At 42.0% G+C, this 17,065-nt stretch overlaps 1 protein-coding gene across 1 annotated transcript in view; it reads right to left on the reverse strand.

The window, feature by feature from the left end:
• The window catches only part of IMPG1 (interphotoreceptor matrix proteoglycan 1), a 489,363-nt gene that overhangs the window by 442,461 nt on the left and 29,837 nt on the right, over positions 1 to 17,065 (reverse strand). The gene's annotated exons all lie outside the window — the stretch shown is intronic.

Below are 17,065 nucleotides of genomic sequence, written 5' to 3' on the forward strand. Positions count from 1 at the left end.
ATTAGGGCAGCATGTGAAGTTGTTTTGCATTTTGCTTACAGTATATAAATAATTTTTTTTCTTTTTATCATAAAGTTATATAGAATCTACATTCCTTTGAATTTATTGGGCACATTCACAGATGGACTATCAGGAGTTACTGTGGACAATTTCGTTTTGCCAGCTTTTTTTTTTTTTTTACAAGCAAATGCAATAAACTGATAATTACACCAATTTGCCGGCATATTTCCCCGACCATAAGGGAAATTTCCATTTTTTATCTTCATTACAGCCGCAATCAGCATTTCAGCTTTAACTATGCTCAGGTCTAAAATAACATCCACAAAAGTTTTATGAAGTTACTGGAACACTGAAATTCTTATTTTCAGGATATGCAAGTTTAACTCTGGTTGGCTAGTGCTAGAATATTGGGAATATGAACAATAACAGCTGCCAGACGAAACCTATTATTTTCCCTAGCACTTATCATCACCTCTAATGCAGTATTTCTGTAATGTTCCCAAACCTGTATAATGTTTAGCTGTAGCATATGTCTGTTTTACTGTCAAGTGGAGACATTTATAGAGAGAGGTTTCACTTGTTCAAAGTTTATTCTACAATTATCTAGAGTGTCAGATAGATGGCTGGATACTGTATATAAAAATTTAAGCTAATTACTTTTCATCATCCTTATTATTTTTATTATTAACCCCTTAACAACTGGCTTATAATATGTTTATGGTTGTCATTCCGGGGACCACTTCTCATGTGCTCTCTTTTTTTATTGGTGCTTTAGATGAACACTTCAGCACTAAGCTCTATACTATCCTGATGCAGGACCTGTTATTAAGAGCATCAATACAATTATTCTCCAAATGTGTACCCTATAGATGTTGTGGTCAATATCAATGGCAGCATTTAAGCCATTGCATAGAGATCATGTCTTGGTGCCACCAAGAAATGATCATTCTGGTAGGGAGGGGGGGGGGTGCTTTGCTATTCAGGCTCCTTTAGATGGCAACCAGGTCTGCCATAAATATCTGCCTATTACAGCACTTCTTACTGGTGAGGTGCGGCTCACTGTCCGGTCTCGATCGGGCTATTTGCAGAGACTGCGCTAAAAAATCCTGGCTCTGAAGTATAGGTTCCATGTTTAGAATGGATAAAAGATTTTAAACTCACTGATCATTTAGCCACTCACTGTGTGTGGAGATCTGCTTACAATATATTTTGGGGCTGGGAATGGGTAAAGGGGTGTGGGGGAGAATGAGGTGAGGGAGGGAGGGCAGCTGTCATATAAGTGAGTAAAGGGGTGGGAATGGGGACAGGACTGCTGCAGATGGGAGTAGTATTTGTTGCTGCACAGTGGTGTTGGCTTACTACAGATGGAACAATATGTATTGCTGCACCATGTCAGTTTTTCACTGGTGGAGAAGTATTTATTGCTGCACAGTGGTGTTGGCTTTACTACAGATGGAACAATATGTATTGCTGCACCATGTCAGTTTTTCACTGGTGGAGAAGTATTTATTGCTGCACTGTGGTGTTGGCTTACTACAGATGGAACAATATGTATTGCTGCACCATGTCAGTTTTTCACTGGTGGAGAAGTATTTATTGCTGCACAGTGGTGTTGGCTTTACTACAGATGGAACAATATGTATTGCTGCACCATGTCAGTTTTTCACTGGTGGAGAAGTATTTTTTGCTGCACAGTGGTGTTGGCTTTACTACAGATGGAACAATATGTATTGCTGCACCATGTCAGTTTTTAACTGGTGGAGAAGTATTTATTGCTGCACAGTGGTGTTGGCTTTACTACAGATGGAACAATATGTATTGCTGCACCATGTCAGTTTTTCACTGGTGGAGAAGTATTTATTGCTGCACAGTGGTGTTGGCTTACTACAGATGGAACAATATGTATTGCTGCACCATTTCAGTTTTTCACTGGTGCAGAAGTATTTATTGCTGCACTGTGGTGTTGGCTGCAGGTGAAAAAGTATTTATTGCTGCACTGTTCTGCTGGTTTTCTACATGTGGAGAAGAATTTATTGCTGCACTGTGTTTTTAGTTGTTTTGCTAGTAGGGAATTATTTATTGCTACACTGTGGTGTTTGTTAAATACAGTGGAGAAATATTTATTGCTACACTGTGGTGTTTATTAAATTCAGGTGGAGAAGTGTTTATTGCTACACTTACTGTAGGTGTTGGTTTGTAGATGGTATTTAATTGAAGCTCTTTGAAGTAATGTGGGTGCTGGTGAGGTACGAGAAAGTTTAAGAAGCCCTGGCCTTTTAGGTCATGCTAGAGACATATCGGAGTAACACTAAGAGGCAATAATGCTTTGAATACTATGGCTTTGTTCTGCTTGGAAGCCTTGGGTTCTGACATTCATGGGGATGTTATTTTGACAAGTACCACCTACTTAAACATGTTGCATACCACAGCAATTGTATCATTGTAGCTAGAGATAAATGAAGTTATAGTGATTCGATTTGTCATGAACTTCTCGGCTCAGCAGTTGCTGACTTTAGCCTGCATAAATTAGTTCAGCTTTCAGGTGCTCCAGTTGGCTGGAAAAGGTGAACACAGTCCAAGGAGACTCTCTCCTAGGACTGTATCCACCTTTTCCAGCCCACAGCACCTGAAAGCTAAACTAATTTATGCAGGCTAAAGTCAGCAACTGCCGAGCTGAGAAGTTTGTGATGAATCGAATTACTGTAAATTCGCTCATCTCTAATTGTAGCCTTCCCTAATGCTTTGTTTCAGAAGGTTATGCACAAAACTTTGGAGGAATGTTGTGAATTGCTCATTTAGATTAGAATACACTAAATCTCAATCCGATTGAGGTCTTGTAGAGTTAATGCCTCAATGGCTCAGATGTAGAGCTGAGTAAATTTATTAGTTTGCAATTTAATTAGTTCCACATTTCCCCCCAAAATTTGATTTGTCCAATTTTGTGACTTTTTTGAAACTGCCTTCACCATAATTGAGAAAAGTAGGTGGAACTTAGCAGGATGACTGGATCTTCCCATTGCCTGTCAAACTAAATATAGGGGACACCAGAAATCCACTCCAGTTTTTAGTGTAAGGACAATAAGAAAGGTCAGATTTGCATACTTTAACTGAAGACTGGAGTGTATATACTGTAGTTAAAATTACATTCCCCTGTAGTTTTTGCACAAGAAACATAGGATAATTGCACTTTTATGGTTACTGTAATTATGCCTATTAGTATAGAAAAAAGCTATTAGAAAGCACAATGGAATGCAAAATAATAATAATAATAATAATAAAAATTATGATGAAAAAATTAAAAAACAGCAGATATATTTAAAAGGATTCAAATATTTCTTCTTAAACTCCAGTTCAAAGAAAACTAAAAATTGAGCAGTAACTTAAATTTTCACCTTAAAGGGGTACTCCAGCCCTAAGACATCTTATCCCATATCCAAAGGATGGGGACCCCCGAAATCTCTCATGCAGCACCCACCTGCGTCAGCTGCACACAGAACTGGATGCTCCGAGTCTGAAGCCTCACGACCACGGGGCCAGAGTATCGTGATGTCATGCCCCACCCCCTCAATGCAAGTCTATGGGAGGGGGCGTTCACTTTCATTTTAGATGTTGCAATCAACTTTGATTGTGAAGTCTAAAGGGTTCATGCTGGGCACCAGCCCGATCGGTGATGCCCGGCATTAACCCTTGGTCCTGGCTGCTGATAGCAGTCAGGACAAACCGGGTTTAACACATGCTCAGCCCGTGAGGGTGTTTTAAACATTGGTAACGGGACCAGGGCGTACAGGTACTCAGTGTGTCCTTAAGGATTCGGGTACTCATACGCCCTGTGTCCGTAACAGGTTTAAGAAAAGAAATATCTTTTAACCCTTCTCTCTGGGGCCACACCTTTAATCACTGGTGACCTTTTCTCCTCCTTTTTGGTTGCAACTTATCAAAACAAACTTGAATAACAACTTTGCTGTCCCTCTGGGATCTATTAAACAGATGAAAAAGAAAACATCCCTATTGGTGTCTTCACTAATAATTTATTGATATAGACTGAATGAATTGTTTAATTACTCTGCTGTAAAGATAAATCCATTCTCCTCTATAGCATTAATAGCATCTACACAATTATTTGTACTGCGCAGGCAGCTCTCTCATTTTATTAAGTTCCGAAGATCTTTAACCTGCAATAGCCACATCTACAAATCATATCACTTCATCAACAAATTAGACAAAAGGTTTATTAAACCTAAAACAGCTTCTCCACCTCTATTTACTTTAAGAATAATCTGTTTAACTAAACTGTCTGAGATGGAGATTAGTATAATATAAACATTATTGAGCTACTTTTCAGCTTCCAAGCTGCCTGCAGGGCTGAGTTTCTAATATATGTGCTTAAAGGGGTACTCCGGTACTAGACATCTTATGCACAGGATAAGGAATAAGATGTCTGATCGTGGGGGTCCGACCACTAAGACCCCCGCAATCACTTGCCCGACACTCCGGTGTTCTGAACATAAATGTGGGAGGATTAGGACAACACTTCCCCTCCATTCATGATTATAGCAGAGATAAAGATACAGCGTTTATGTATCTCGGCCACAGCTTTAGACGGTGGTCGATAGTAATCAGGCTCAGAGTGTAGATCGCTCTGCGCATGCGGATTACCAGGGTGTCAGGCAGGAGGTCGCAGGAGGACCCAGTGGCCGGAACCCCCGCAGTTAGACACTAATCCCCTATCCTGTGGATAGGGGATAAGATGTCTATTACCAGAGTATCAATTTAATGTCCTGTTCCTAAGGCAGCTGACATGGCTAGCAGCACCAAGGTGTTATTTTTTTTTTTGTTTATTAATAGATTCTCAGCTAATAGACATTTGGTACCAAATATAGGAACTATAGAGGTATAAGAGAAATTTAGGAACCATAGCAACACAGCCATTAAGGGACAGACCATGTACAGCAAGTCACAGTGTAGGCAGACTCATACCTAGTACACGTACTTATTAAAAGGGGTACATCCTAGAGATGAAAATGATGTCTTGGTGTGAGCATATGTGGTATCATGTTCATCTCCAGGCTGTAACCCTTATAATTTTTTGATTTTTGATGCCTACACTTAGACTTATTTTTGTAATGTATTATTACAAAAGCATTATTACTGCTTTATTATAGCCAGTAGTGGTGTTTTATTTTTATTTTTTGCACTCGTTTCCACTTCATTCTTGAGCTTTAATATAGACAGAAGATTTAATATAGACATTTTTTAGTGTGTTTAAGCAGCTTTTCCTATATTTTGCACATTGACTACATCATGTAATAGAGTCGGTCTGCATTGTTTATTCATTACTGTACACATGTGCTCCTTGAGGGTGTGTGTCATGCCCTCACATTTTTTTCTGTAGTGTGCTCTCAAATGAGCTTTTCAAATGTTTTTAAATGTGTGTCTTTTTGTATTCGTGTGCAATAAAAATGTAATTACCTTTTTATAGTTTTTTGATGTGCAACCATATTATAGTGGTTTGCTTTGTACTATATAACTCACATGACCTCACACAGTAATATACATCTAGCATACACCATATAATATTCTAAAATATAAAAAAGAAACAAACAACGAACGGGGAATACACCACCAGAAAGAAAGGAGAGTAGATACAAGGCAACCTGCAAAGCAAAATCACTGTGGAGTATATAGAAGCAAAAATAATGAAGTACTAAGGAGAATATGTTTAGAATCATCATAAGTACAAAGCAAGAATGCAAAGCAATATTGCTTTTTAAACTATAATTCTGCTACTTATTATTGTCATTATTATTATTTTTATATTGCACAACATTAATTTTGCTATAGGACTATATTGTATGTTTGCTTACAAGCAGGGGTCAAGTCCTGGGAAAAAAGTGTGGGAACTTACCCTAGATTTCCACTTAAAGGGTTACTAGACATCTTATACCCTATCCAAAGGATAGGGGATAAGATGTCTGATCCCGGGGGTCCCACCGCTGGGGACCTCCACGTTCTCCTTGCTGCTCCCGGCATTCATTTAGAGCATTCGGTGCAGCGCCAGAGGCTCATGACATCACGGACACGGCTCCACAAAGCAAGTCTATGGGAGGGGGCGTGATGGCCGTCATGCCCCCTCCCATAGACTTGCATTGAGGGGGCATTACTGTGATGTCACGAGCCTCTGCCTTGCATCACCAGTCATCCGGCACGGAGCAAAGTTTGCTCCGTGCACCAGATGTCTGGGGTGCCGCAGCCGCTATCAGACATCTTATCCCCTATCCTTTGGATAGGGCATAACATGTCTAGGGGCGGAGTAACCCTTTAAGGGCTGGTCCTGCAGGACCCCTGCTAATGGCAACTGCGTTCCTGCTGTGGAAAAAAAGCCGGAACTCCGTTCCCATGAGTTCCTGCAGGACTTGAGCCCTGCTTACAGGTATAAAAAATATTTTTGTGTTACCAAGTATCAAATAATAGTTCAATACAGTTAAAGCTGTCATGAGAAATGATTAAGAATAATACTTTCTTCAAGTCAGAAAAAATCATATTTTATATGGTGTCTGTCATTTTATGCCTTGCAGGTTATAGTTATGTATGCAGCAAATTTGGTTTCAATCAGACGGCTATGATATAGCATAAGCTGCGTGGATGGCAATAAGCCTTACAGCGCCGCAGACTAATGTAGCATTTTACTGTTCATTTCATATTTCTCCTCCTTTGCAGTGAAAAAAAAAAGGATAGCAATATATTTTGTTGTCATGTTTACGACTTTGGTAAATTATCTTGCTGGTCTGGTATTTTGTAAAGTTGCCAGAGTTACTAGAAGGTCATCAGAATCCAGTTGTCTTTTGATATATAGTTCTCGAAGCAATATGGCAAAAGTGTTTCCCTCTATGTAAATTGGATAATGTCTTTCATAGTCCATTATATGACTGCATACTATGTTAAAGGGTACCTCTCATCAAACAAACTTTTGATATATTTTAGATTAATGAATGTTGAATAACTTTCCAATAACATGTTAATGAAAAATATGCTTCTTTCTATTGTATTTTTCCCGATCAGTCCTGTCAGCAAGCATTTCTGACTCATGCTGGAGTCCTAAACACTCAGAGCTGCCAGCCTGCTTTGTTCACAGCCAAACATGCTGTGAACAAAGCAGGCTGGCAGCTCTGAGTGTTCTCCTTTGTGAACAAAGCAGACTGGCAGCTCGTAGTGTTTAGGACTCCAGCATGAGTCTGAAATGCTTGCTGCCAGGACTGGTAGGGAGACCCCTAGTGGTCATTTCTTCAAAGTGGAAAATTAAATAGAAAGAAGCATATTTTTTAATAACATACAATTGTAAAGTTATTCTGCATTCATTAATCTATAATATATCAAAAGTTTTTTTGATGAGAGGTACCCTTTAAAGGGAGACTTGCTGGAAAACACTTCCCAATGGCAGGCAGAGTCCCAGTTCTTGATCTCCCCGGTGGTCCAATCAAGGGTGGGGGAATGAAGCCGGAGCCATGGCAGACCGAGGAGGACCTCAGAGGTACAGCCGGGGAGAACGAAGAGCTCAATCCTCTCGAGGTGGGGTCCAATAGACATCAGGAGGGGTTCTGTGCGGAAACGCACGGTGCAGTCCAATCTGGCTCCGTTGACCGCGGAAATGTAGAGCGGCTTGACGAGACGGGTCACCGGGATGCTGAATTTATTCACAAAGGACTCCAATATAAAATTTCCAGAGGCACCAGAGTCCAAGCAGGCCACGGCTGAGAGGGAGGAGTTGGCTGAAGGAGAAATCCGCACGGGCACCGTGAGACATGGAGAAGCAGACTTAGAACCAAGAGACGCCACACCCACGTGAGCTGGGTGCGTGCGTGCGTTTCCCAGGCGTGGAGGACGGATAGGGCAATCCACCAAGAAATGCTCGGTACTGGCACAGTACAGACAGAGATTTTCTTCTCTACGGCGATTCCTCTCTTCCAGGGTCAGGCGAGACCGATCCACTTGCATGGCCTCCTCGGCGGGAGGCCCAGGCGTAGACTGCAAAGGATGCTGTGGGAGAGGTGCCCAGAGATCTAAGTCTTTTTCCTGGCGGAGCTCTTGGTGTCGCTCAGAAAAACGCATGTCAATGCGGGTAGCCAAATGGATGAGTTCTTGGAGGTTGGCAGGAATCTCTCGTGCGGCCAGCACATCCTTGATGCGACTGGATAGGCCTTTTTTAAAGGTCGCGCAGAGAGCCTCGTTATTCCAGGATAGTTCAGAAGCAAGAGTACGGAATTGTATGGCGTACTCGCCAACGGAAGAATTACCCTGGACCAGGTTCAGCAAGGCAGTCTCAGCAGAAGAGGCTCGGGCAGGTTCCTCAAAGACACTTCGGACTTCAGCAAAGAAGGACTGGACTGTGGTTGTGGCAGGATCATTGCGGTCCCAGAGCGGTGTGGCCCAAGACAAGGCCTTTCCTGAAAGAAGGCTTACTACGAACGCCACCTTAGACCGTTCTGTAGGAAACAAGTCCGACAACATCTCCATATGCAGGGAACACTGAGACAAAAATCCACGGCAGAGTCTGGAGTCCCCATCAAATTTGTCCGGCAGGGACAAGCGGAGGCTAGGAGCGGCCACTCGCTGCGGAGGAGGTGCAGGAGCTGGCGGAGGAGATGGTTGTTGCTGTAGCAGAGGCAGAAGTTGCTGTAACGTGGCGGTCAACTGCGACAGCTGCTGTCCTTGTTGGGCAATTTGCTGCGATTGCTGAGCGACCACCGTGGTAAGGTCAGCGAGACTTGGCAGCGGCACCTCAGCGGGATCCATGGCCGGATCTACTGTCACGATTCGGCTTACGGGTTGTGGATCCGCTGTGTCAGCGAGGGATTGGCGTGGACCGTGCTAGTGGACCGGTTCTAAGAGGCTACTGGTTTTCACCAGAGCCCGCCGCAAAGCGGGATGGTCTTGCTGCGGCAGTAGCAACCAGGTCGTATCCACTAGCAACGGCTCAACCTCGCTGACTGCTGAGAAGGCGTGGGACAGAAGGACAAGGCAGAGGCAAGGTCAGACGTAGCAGAAGGTCGGGGGCAGGCGGCAAGGTTCGTAGTCAGGATGGATAGCAGAAGTTCAGGTACACAGGCTTTGGACACACTAAACGCTTTCACTGGCACAAGGCAACAAGATCCGGCAAGGGAGTGCAGGGGAGGAGATCAGATATAGCCAGGGAGCAGGTGGAAGCCAATTAAGCTAATTGGGCCAGGCACCAATCATTGGTGCACTGGCCCTTTAAGTCTCAGAGAGCTGGCGCGCGCGCGCCGTAGAGAGCGGAGCCGCGCGCGCCAGCACATGACAGCAGGGGACCGGGACGGGTAAGTGACCTGGGATGCGATTCGCGAGCGGGCGCGTCCCGCTGTGCGAATCGCATCCCCGACGGCCATGACAGTGCAGCGCTCCCGGTCAGCGGGACTGACCGGGGCGCTGCGGGGAGAGAGACGCCGTGAGCGCTCCGGGGAGGAGCGGGGACCCGGAGCGCTAGGCGTAACAATTCCCATAGCAAACCTCTCCTGCTCCAGACAGTTCCCGACATGGACAGAGGTGTCAGCAGAGAGCACTGTGGTCAGACAGAAAGGAAATTCAAAAAGAAAAGAACTTCCTCTTTAGCATACAGCAGCTGATAAGTACTGGAAGGATTCAATTTTTTTAAATAGAAGTAATTTACAAATCTGTTTAACATGTTCTGCATCAGTTGATTTAAAAAAATTTTTTCCAGCAGAGTACCCCTTTAAATAAACTACACAAAACCAGTTTAACAAATAAAATACGTATTATAAAGTAAAATAGGAATAAGAAATTCTTTAACATTTATTCGAGTTCTCTACCACTGCCTCCAAATGTAATTTATGGTAACGCTGTTCTTTTAAATGGGTATTCCCATCTCAGATGTTTATATCTTGTCTATAGTATATCAATGGAATATGTTATATAGATGTGGTTCACAGTCCTGGGACCCACATAAATATGGAGAGCAGGTATCCCCCTGTTCCTTCAGATGTAAGCAGAAGCTGTGTAAAGAAATGTTGTCACATAACCAGTCTATGTGGGTCCTCGGGTCAGATCAAGCACTTGTGCAGGGTAGTTACTGGGCACAATGGTGCGTGTGGTGTTTGGAGCACCAGACCAGCCTCAATGAGAGTAAGGGCTTATTCACACGGCAAAATTCTGCCTCAAATTAAAGCCCATAGACTTTTATGGGACTCTGCACTCCCATCCAGACTTCTGAACTTCCGCTTGCGGAATTGTGAATGGGAGTGCGGAATCCCATAGAAGTTTATGGGCTTTAATTTTAGGTGGATTTCCTCAAATGGAAATTCCGCCATGTGAATTGACCCTAAGACAGCCTGCTGCAAGAACTGTAGGCAGAGAAATGGCTTAAAGGGGTATTGCGGGAAAAAAACTTTTTTTTATATCAACTGACTCCAGAAAGTTAAACAGATTTGTAAATTACTGCTATAAAAAAAATCTTAATCCTTTCAATAATTATCAGCTGCTGAAATTGAGTTGTTGTTTTCTGTCTGGCAACAGTGCTCTCTGCTGACATCTCTGCTTGTCTCGGGAACTACACAGAGTAGAAGAGGTTTGCTATGGGGATTTGCTTCTAAACCGGACGGTTCCCGAGACACGTGTCATCAGAGAGCACTTAGACAGAAAAGAACAACTCAACTTCAGCAGCTCTTAACTACTGAAAGGATTAAGATTTTTTAATAGAAGTAATTTACAAATCTGTTTAATTTTCTGGAGCCAGTTGATATGTAAAAAAAAAAGTATTTTCCTGGATAACCCCTTTAATAAAGAACTTGAATCTCAGAGGAAGACATGGTCTGATACCAAAAGGCCCCAAAAGGAGATAGGCGTCAGCTTGAGACCCTGGAACAAAACAAAGAGCAGCATATACTAGGGACAGAAACACTGAACAAAGCAATGAATTCCCACATCATTCTGTCCAGCTGTCCTCCTGATATGCAAGAGAACGGGCTCCATGCTGCACCGCTTGTTCCACTCACTGGCTGCTGATCGACAGCTGTTTACCTCTACACAGTATAGTAAACTTATCAAAGTACACAGGACATATCGAGCATTTATAAATTCACTGCCAATTTTTGAAAAATCACGCAAATAAAAACCTAAGAGAAGCAACAATAATTAGACTAAGAAGGATCACTGTAAGGGTAGAAGTGAGTTATAGAGCGGTCTCAAAAAGTAAATGCATGCCAATATCACTGCAATACACAACAAATAAATAAATAATAGACGCACTACGAGTTCAGGCATACATTTAGAGTACCAGTATGCGACAACACTGGTAAAAACATGCATAAAAAAATCACTAGGAAAGAGACACAAACATAAGGAGAGAAGTAAATCAAGTGTGTGACCTATTGCCAAGTGCAAATGTATGGACTTAAACCAGAATAACTCACACCCGGCTAACAGCACACGTGACTAAACTCGGGTAGTCCGGCATCAGAAGCCACGCATGTGCAATAAGCCGCTCCTATACACTGGAGCAATATAACTATGAACAGTATGGTAGTTTATACCAACAACAGTTTAAAGCAGACAATGGTCTTGATTTACTATTGTAAACTAGACCTGTTTTGTTGGGTTGTGCGCCAGAATTTCTGTCTGCGCCAAAATGTGCGCCAGAATTTCTGTCTACACCAGAATTTGCACCAAAAAATCTAAAAAGCGTCCAAAACTCAAAAAAAAAAAAGGCGTGGCTGGTGGGGAAAGGGGTGTGGTAACCAAAAGGGGGCCTGTCCCAGACATTTAAAAAAAATACAAACATATATACTAAGGTTTCCACAGAAAATGTGGTGGATTTGAGTTGAGGAACAGCCCACAGCTCAGAGCATGTGTAAAAAAAGCAAAATGTAGGGAAAAGTGTAAAATGTAGGGAAACCTTAGTAAATACCATTGAAAAATATCTGTTGGGAAAAACCTCCCACAAAGAAAACTACAGTTCACTCTTAGTAAACAAGGACCAGTATGTACAGTGGGGAGAACAAGTATTTGATACACTGCCGATTTTAGGTTTTCCTACTTACAAAGCATGTAGAGGTCTTTCATTTTTATCATAGGTACGGAATCGATATAGGAGACGGAATCTAAAACAAAAATCAAGAAAATGGTGGATTTGCAATTTAATAAAATTTTTTTACTTCTGTAGTACAGAAAGAAGACATTTCTCAAGTCTGAACAACTTTTCAGTTATGGATGGAGTACTGGGTATTTATCCATTCATTGACTATGTTTGAGACATAGTGGATGTATCTTGGTCTTTTGACAATATTCTTCCCTACCTCCTTGGGCACTATAGTGGTAACAATGTTTACACATATAGACTATATAAGGCCAGAATCATGTGTTATTTATTGTATATTTGTGTTTTTATGACACTATTTTGCTCGTTTTAGTGGCACAACGTACTTTGCACTTTTGCTTCGTAACACACTTGTACTTGTCTTCCTTATTACACTTATGCAATATGTGGCAAGATACTAGCTTGCAGTGGGAAGCCGGCAGTGGGCGTTTTACTCTGTATTCCTTATTCAGGTACATTTTGTTTAAAGGGGTTATCCAGGAATAGAAAAACACAGCTACTTTCTTTCAAAAGCCACTCCCCGTCTGTCTCCAGGTAGGGGTGTGGTTCTGCAGCTCCGTTCCATTGAAGTCAATGGAGTCAAGTTGTAAAGCCACCCCCAATCTGGGGACAGACTTGGAGCTGTTTTTGAAAGATAGAAGTTGGGTTTTTCTATTCCTGGATAACCCCTCTAACTTATTTTATTGGCTAGGATTCATATAAAAAATGTACTGTGTATTACCAAGAAGTTTCTAGCAAAACAGTCTAGGGGACGCTTCATTGTGAGTGGGTATGTGGTTGGGATGCATTACATGGATAGGGAGATTCATTGACAATTTGATCTTTGTTTGGAGGGGGACGTAAGAGGAGGAGTTTTATGATTTCGTACAGTACATTCATTACAATGACCAAAAATTGTCCTTCACATCAACTTTTTCTAACGTTAGCACTTCAATTTTGGATGTCCGCTTCTCTACAGATAATAGTCAGGTTGTGGTAAACCCCTATAGGAAAGAAAAAGCAGGCAATTCAATACTGAAAGCATTTTCATGTCCCCCGAGCCATAATGTACAAAACATACCATACGGGGAATGGTGTAGACTCATATGCAATTGCACACAAGAAAACATTTGTTGAGGAATCTAAAATGCTCTTTGATAGACTTAGTGCTAGGGGATATTCTACACAGATCTTAGAGAGAGCTAGAGATCGGGTCAGCACTTTGGTAAGATGGGAATTCATTACACAAGACATTGTTTAAAAGAAAAAACAATACAACTACAAAATTAATGATGCACCTTTTTTGTCACACAATACAAGGTCCTCAACTTAAGACAGGATTTAATTTTAACGTATTAATGCATTTACAGTAGTACTTCTCATAATCATGTACATTGATTCTGTATGGGAAACCTGTTTTCCCCTGTACCTGAGATGTTTGGTAATATAGTATAGAATATTAAGTATTTATATATATATATATATATATATATATATATATAATTTTTTTTTTATGTATTGAAGTTTATTAGTTTTCAGATAAAACACAAAGAACAAAATGAAGTAGAAGTCTGGGACATTAAACGGAATCCCCCAATTTCCATCAAGCACATTCAAACAACAGAGTCTGTTTTACAGTCAACAATCACAGATGATGCAAAAACAAAGTAGGAAGACGTATAGCATTGACATAGCATAACACCCGCCAGTTCTCACAAGAGGGAGCGTATAGCTTCTGGTACGCAAAAATAAATGCCTGGGGGTCATTGGAGCAATCATATCGGAGCGTGGACAATGCTGTCATCAAGATTGTAATGTACAGCTGTCAAGCAAACCGGGGGGTCAGCAGGGGAGACAAGGTGCAGAAGAGAAGGAGGGTTGGGAGAGGGAGGAGGGAAAGATAGTAGGATAGGCAGGAAGTAGCTGTAAAGTAGGGCATGGCGAGAATTTATTTTATTTTATACTGTCTACAAATGTGTTCTTCCATATGCAATAAGTTTATGTGCACTAACTATGTATAGTTGCAGAATACATTTTGCTTGGATATCTCATGTGTTTTAATTAGATGTATATACTTCGGGATTCCATGTCACATTTTTAAGATTTTCTTGATTGCAGTATCATGTGATGCTACTATGCTCTGCCTGTACGTTATTATCGATATGCTTTAATAAAGTGCACTTTTACCTGCTGCCTTGGTGCCAGACTACTTTGTTTCTATGTGGTTGGGATGAATGTGTGGTTGATTTTTAAACAAGACAGGCTAAATTTCAGCCCTGGTGCTGTGACTACATGAGTTTAGTCAGATGGGCTGTTTAGTCCATAGATATGTCAGTTGGCAGTAGACTACCCACTTGATTTACTTTTCTCCTTATTAGACTACCCACTTGATTTACCTTTCTCCTTATGGTTGTGTCTCTTTCCTAGTGTTTTATTATGCATGTTTTTTTTTTTTTTTTTTTTACCAGTATTGTCATATACCAGTATTCTGAATGTATGCTTGCAATTGTAGTGTGGCTAGGGTTGGGCGGTATGACCAAATTTGCTTATCACGGTATTTTTGTAACTTTCGGCGGTTCCACTGTATATAACGGTATTTTATCCCCCCCCCCCAAATTAATTATCAGCCCAGCGCTGTGCTATTCTGCCCCCCCAACAAAAATTAATTATCCGCACTGCGCTATTCTGCCCCCCCAACAAAAATGTATTATCAGCCCAGCACTGCGCTATTCTGCACTCCAAACAAAAATTAATTATCAGCCCAGAGCTACCCCTATCGGGGTAAATACTCACATGTTACCCGCTGCCCTCCCCGTGCTGTTTGTTGCCGCCGCCGGCACAGACACAAGGTAAACAAAATAAACTAACGCATGTACCGACGTTGGCCTTACGCTAGGGACGGGAACGTCGGACAGCAGTCAGCCTATCACCGGCCGCAGCGATGTTCCACCTCTGCCGCTGATAGGCTGAGCCCACTGTCATGTAAGAAGCTCTGGGAGGCTTCTTACATGACAGTGGGCTCAGCCTATCAGCGGCCGAGGCGGAACATCGCTGCGGCCGGTGATAGGCTGACGGCTGTCTGACGTTCCATTCACTAGGAAGCAGATGAGGCCAGTACCGGACTAATGGGAGGTGAGTTAAAGTTTATTTTGTTTATTTTTTGCAGCCCGGGCATAGGGATACAACACAATATAGAGCAGTGGTCTTCAATCTGACGACCTCCAGATGTTGCAAAACTACAACTCCCAGCATGCCCGGACAGCCAACGGCTGTCCGGGCATGCTGAGAGTTGTAGTTTTGCAACATCTGGAGGTCGGCAGGTTGAAGACCACTGGTATAGAGGGTCAGTGCCGGCGGCCGCAACAAACATGAGGATGAGGAGGGCAGCGCATGCGGGTGACATATCAGTATTTACCCCGATGGGGACAGCGCTGGGCTGATAATTAATTGGGGGGCCGAACAGCGCTCGCGGGTGACTTGTGATTAGTTCCCCGATGTGGGGACAATGCAGCGCTGGGCTCATTCATTCATTCCCGAGGGGGAGGTACCCAACCGGTTTTGCGGTATGGGTTAAAATTCATATCGTGCAGCACAAAAATGTCGGTGTTCGGTATGAACCGATATACCGCCCAGCCCTAAGTGTGGCTCTATTTATTTTTCATCTACTGCAGTGATATTGACATTAATGTATTTATTGAGACCTCTCTGAAGCCCACTTCTACCCTTACTCACTTTATTGAGCCTTTCTAGTTTAATTGCTGTAGCTCTTTTGACGTGTTTTTATTTGAGTAATTTCTAACTAAAGATTGTAAATTTATAAATGTTTGATGTGTCTGGTGTAATAGGTAATAGGTTTATTGTTTCCAGAGTTATCATGCTGGACTATGACTTACATAGTATAGGCAGAAATCTAAAAGTCAGTGGCAAGAACAGGTCCACATGAATATCAAGGTCTACTGAGTGCAGGCACATAATGGCGCGGACAGTCTCTATAAAGTGAATCAGTTGTCTGCAATTTATGTTCTAACGGCTGACATTGTTAGCTGTTAGGGCAAGGAGACACATGCTACATTTTCCTTAATATATTTGTCAGTGTTTCCATCATGTGGAAACAATGCTTTTATTCTCTGGTGCCAAATGTCAGAGAGGTGTTCCCAAGCCCCTAAAAATGCTGAGTACTGGAACCACTCCTTGCTATTCCTCTCTTGCCCCTGTCTGATTGATAGTCAGGCTCACATTCTAGTGCTGAACCCTGTTTTCATATTGTGTACCTGCACACAATTTATATGCACACAGTAGTTATGGCTTCAGGAAACAGAGTCGTCTCCTAGCTGATTGTTAATCAAGAAGAGACAGAGGAGGGGGAGCGCGGAGGCATTTTCAGCCTTTAGCACTTGGGAACAACTCTTTGCACTACAGAATGAAAACATTTTTCATTGCTATGGAAGCACAGGCACATATTAAAGTTACCATGTGTCTTCCCGTCCAACTGTTTGGAACTTAAATTGCAACTGAAAGATTCCCTTTAATGATTTGCAAATACATAGCAAAAGCATACACTGCCAGATGTAGCACACAATGGACGTTTGAATACTGGCTTCTATCGGTCTGTGAGTTTGTATGTATATTATTAGTGATGTATGTATATTAGTGATGTATGTATATTAGTGATGTATGCATATCCGTCCAATATTCGCGAATTTTGCATATTTGTTCACTTTTTTCCCATGCAAAATTCCTAATTAAATTTGTATAGTGCGCATGCGTAATTGTATCTTTCAACTATCAATTTGTGGACAATTTTCCTATTGGTTGCTAGGATTGTTTTTAACCTCTGATAACTGTATGTGCATCCTTCTCATTGACCCACAAGCTAAAAGAAGAGAGGGATCAGTGTCCTCTGGAAGTGCCGATATTCGTGAATATTCGCATATACAAAATATTCACGCTCCACACAGACAT

This window comes from Hyla sarda, chromosome 3 (genome assembly GCF_029499605.1).
Source record: "Hyla sarda isolate aHylSar1 chromosome 3, aHylSar1.hap1, whole genome shotgun sequence".
NCBI classification, from domain to species: Eukaryota; Metazoa; Chordata; class Amphibia; order Anura; family Hylidae; genus Hyla; species Hyla sarda.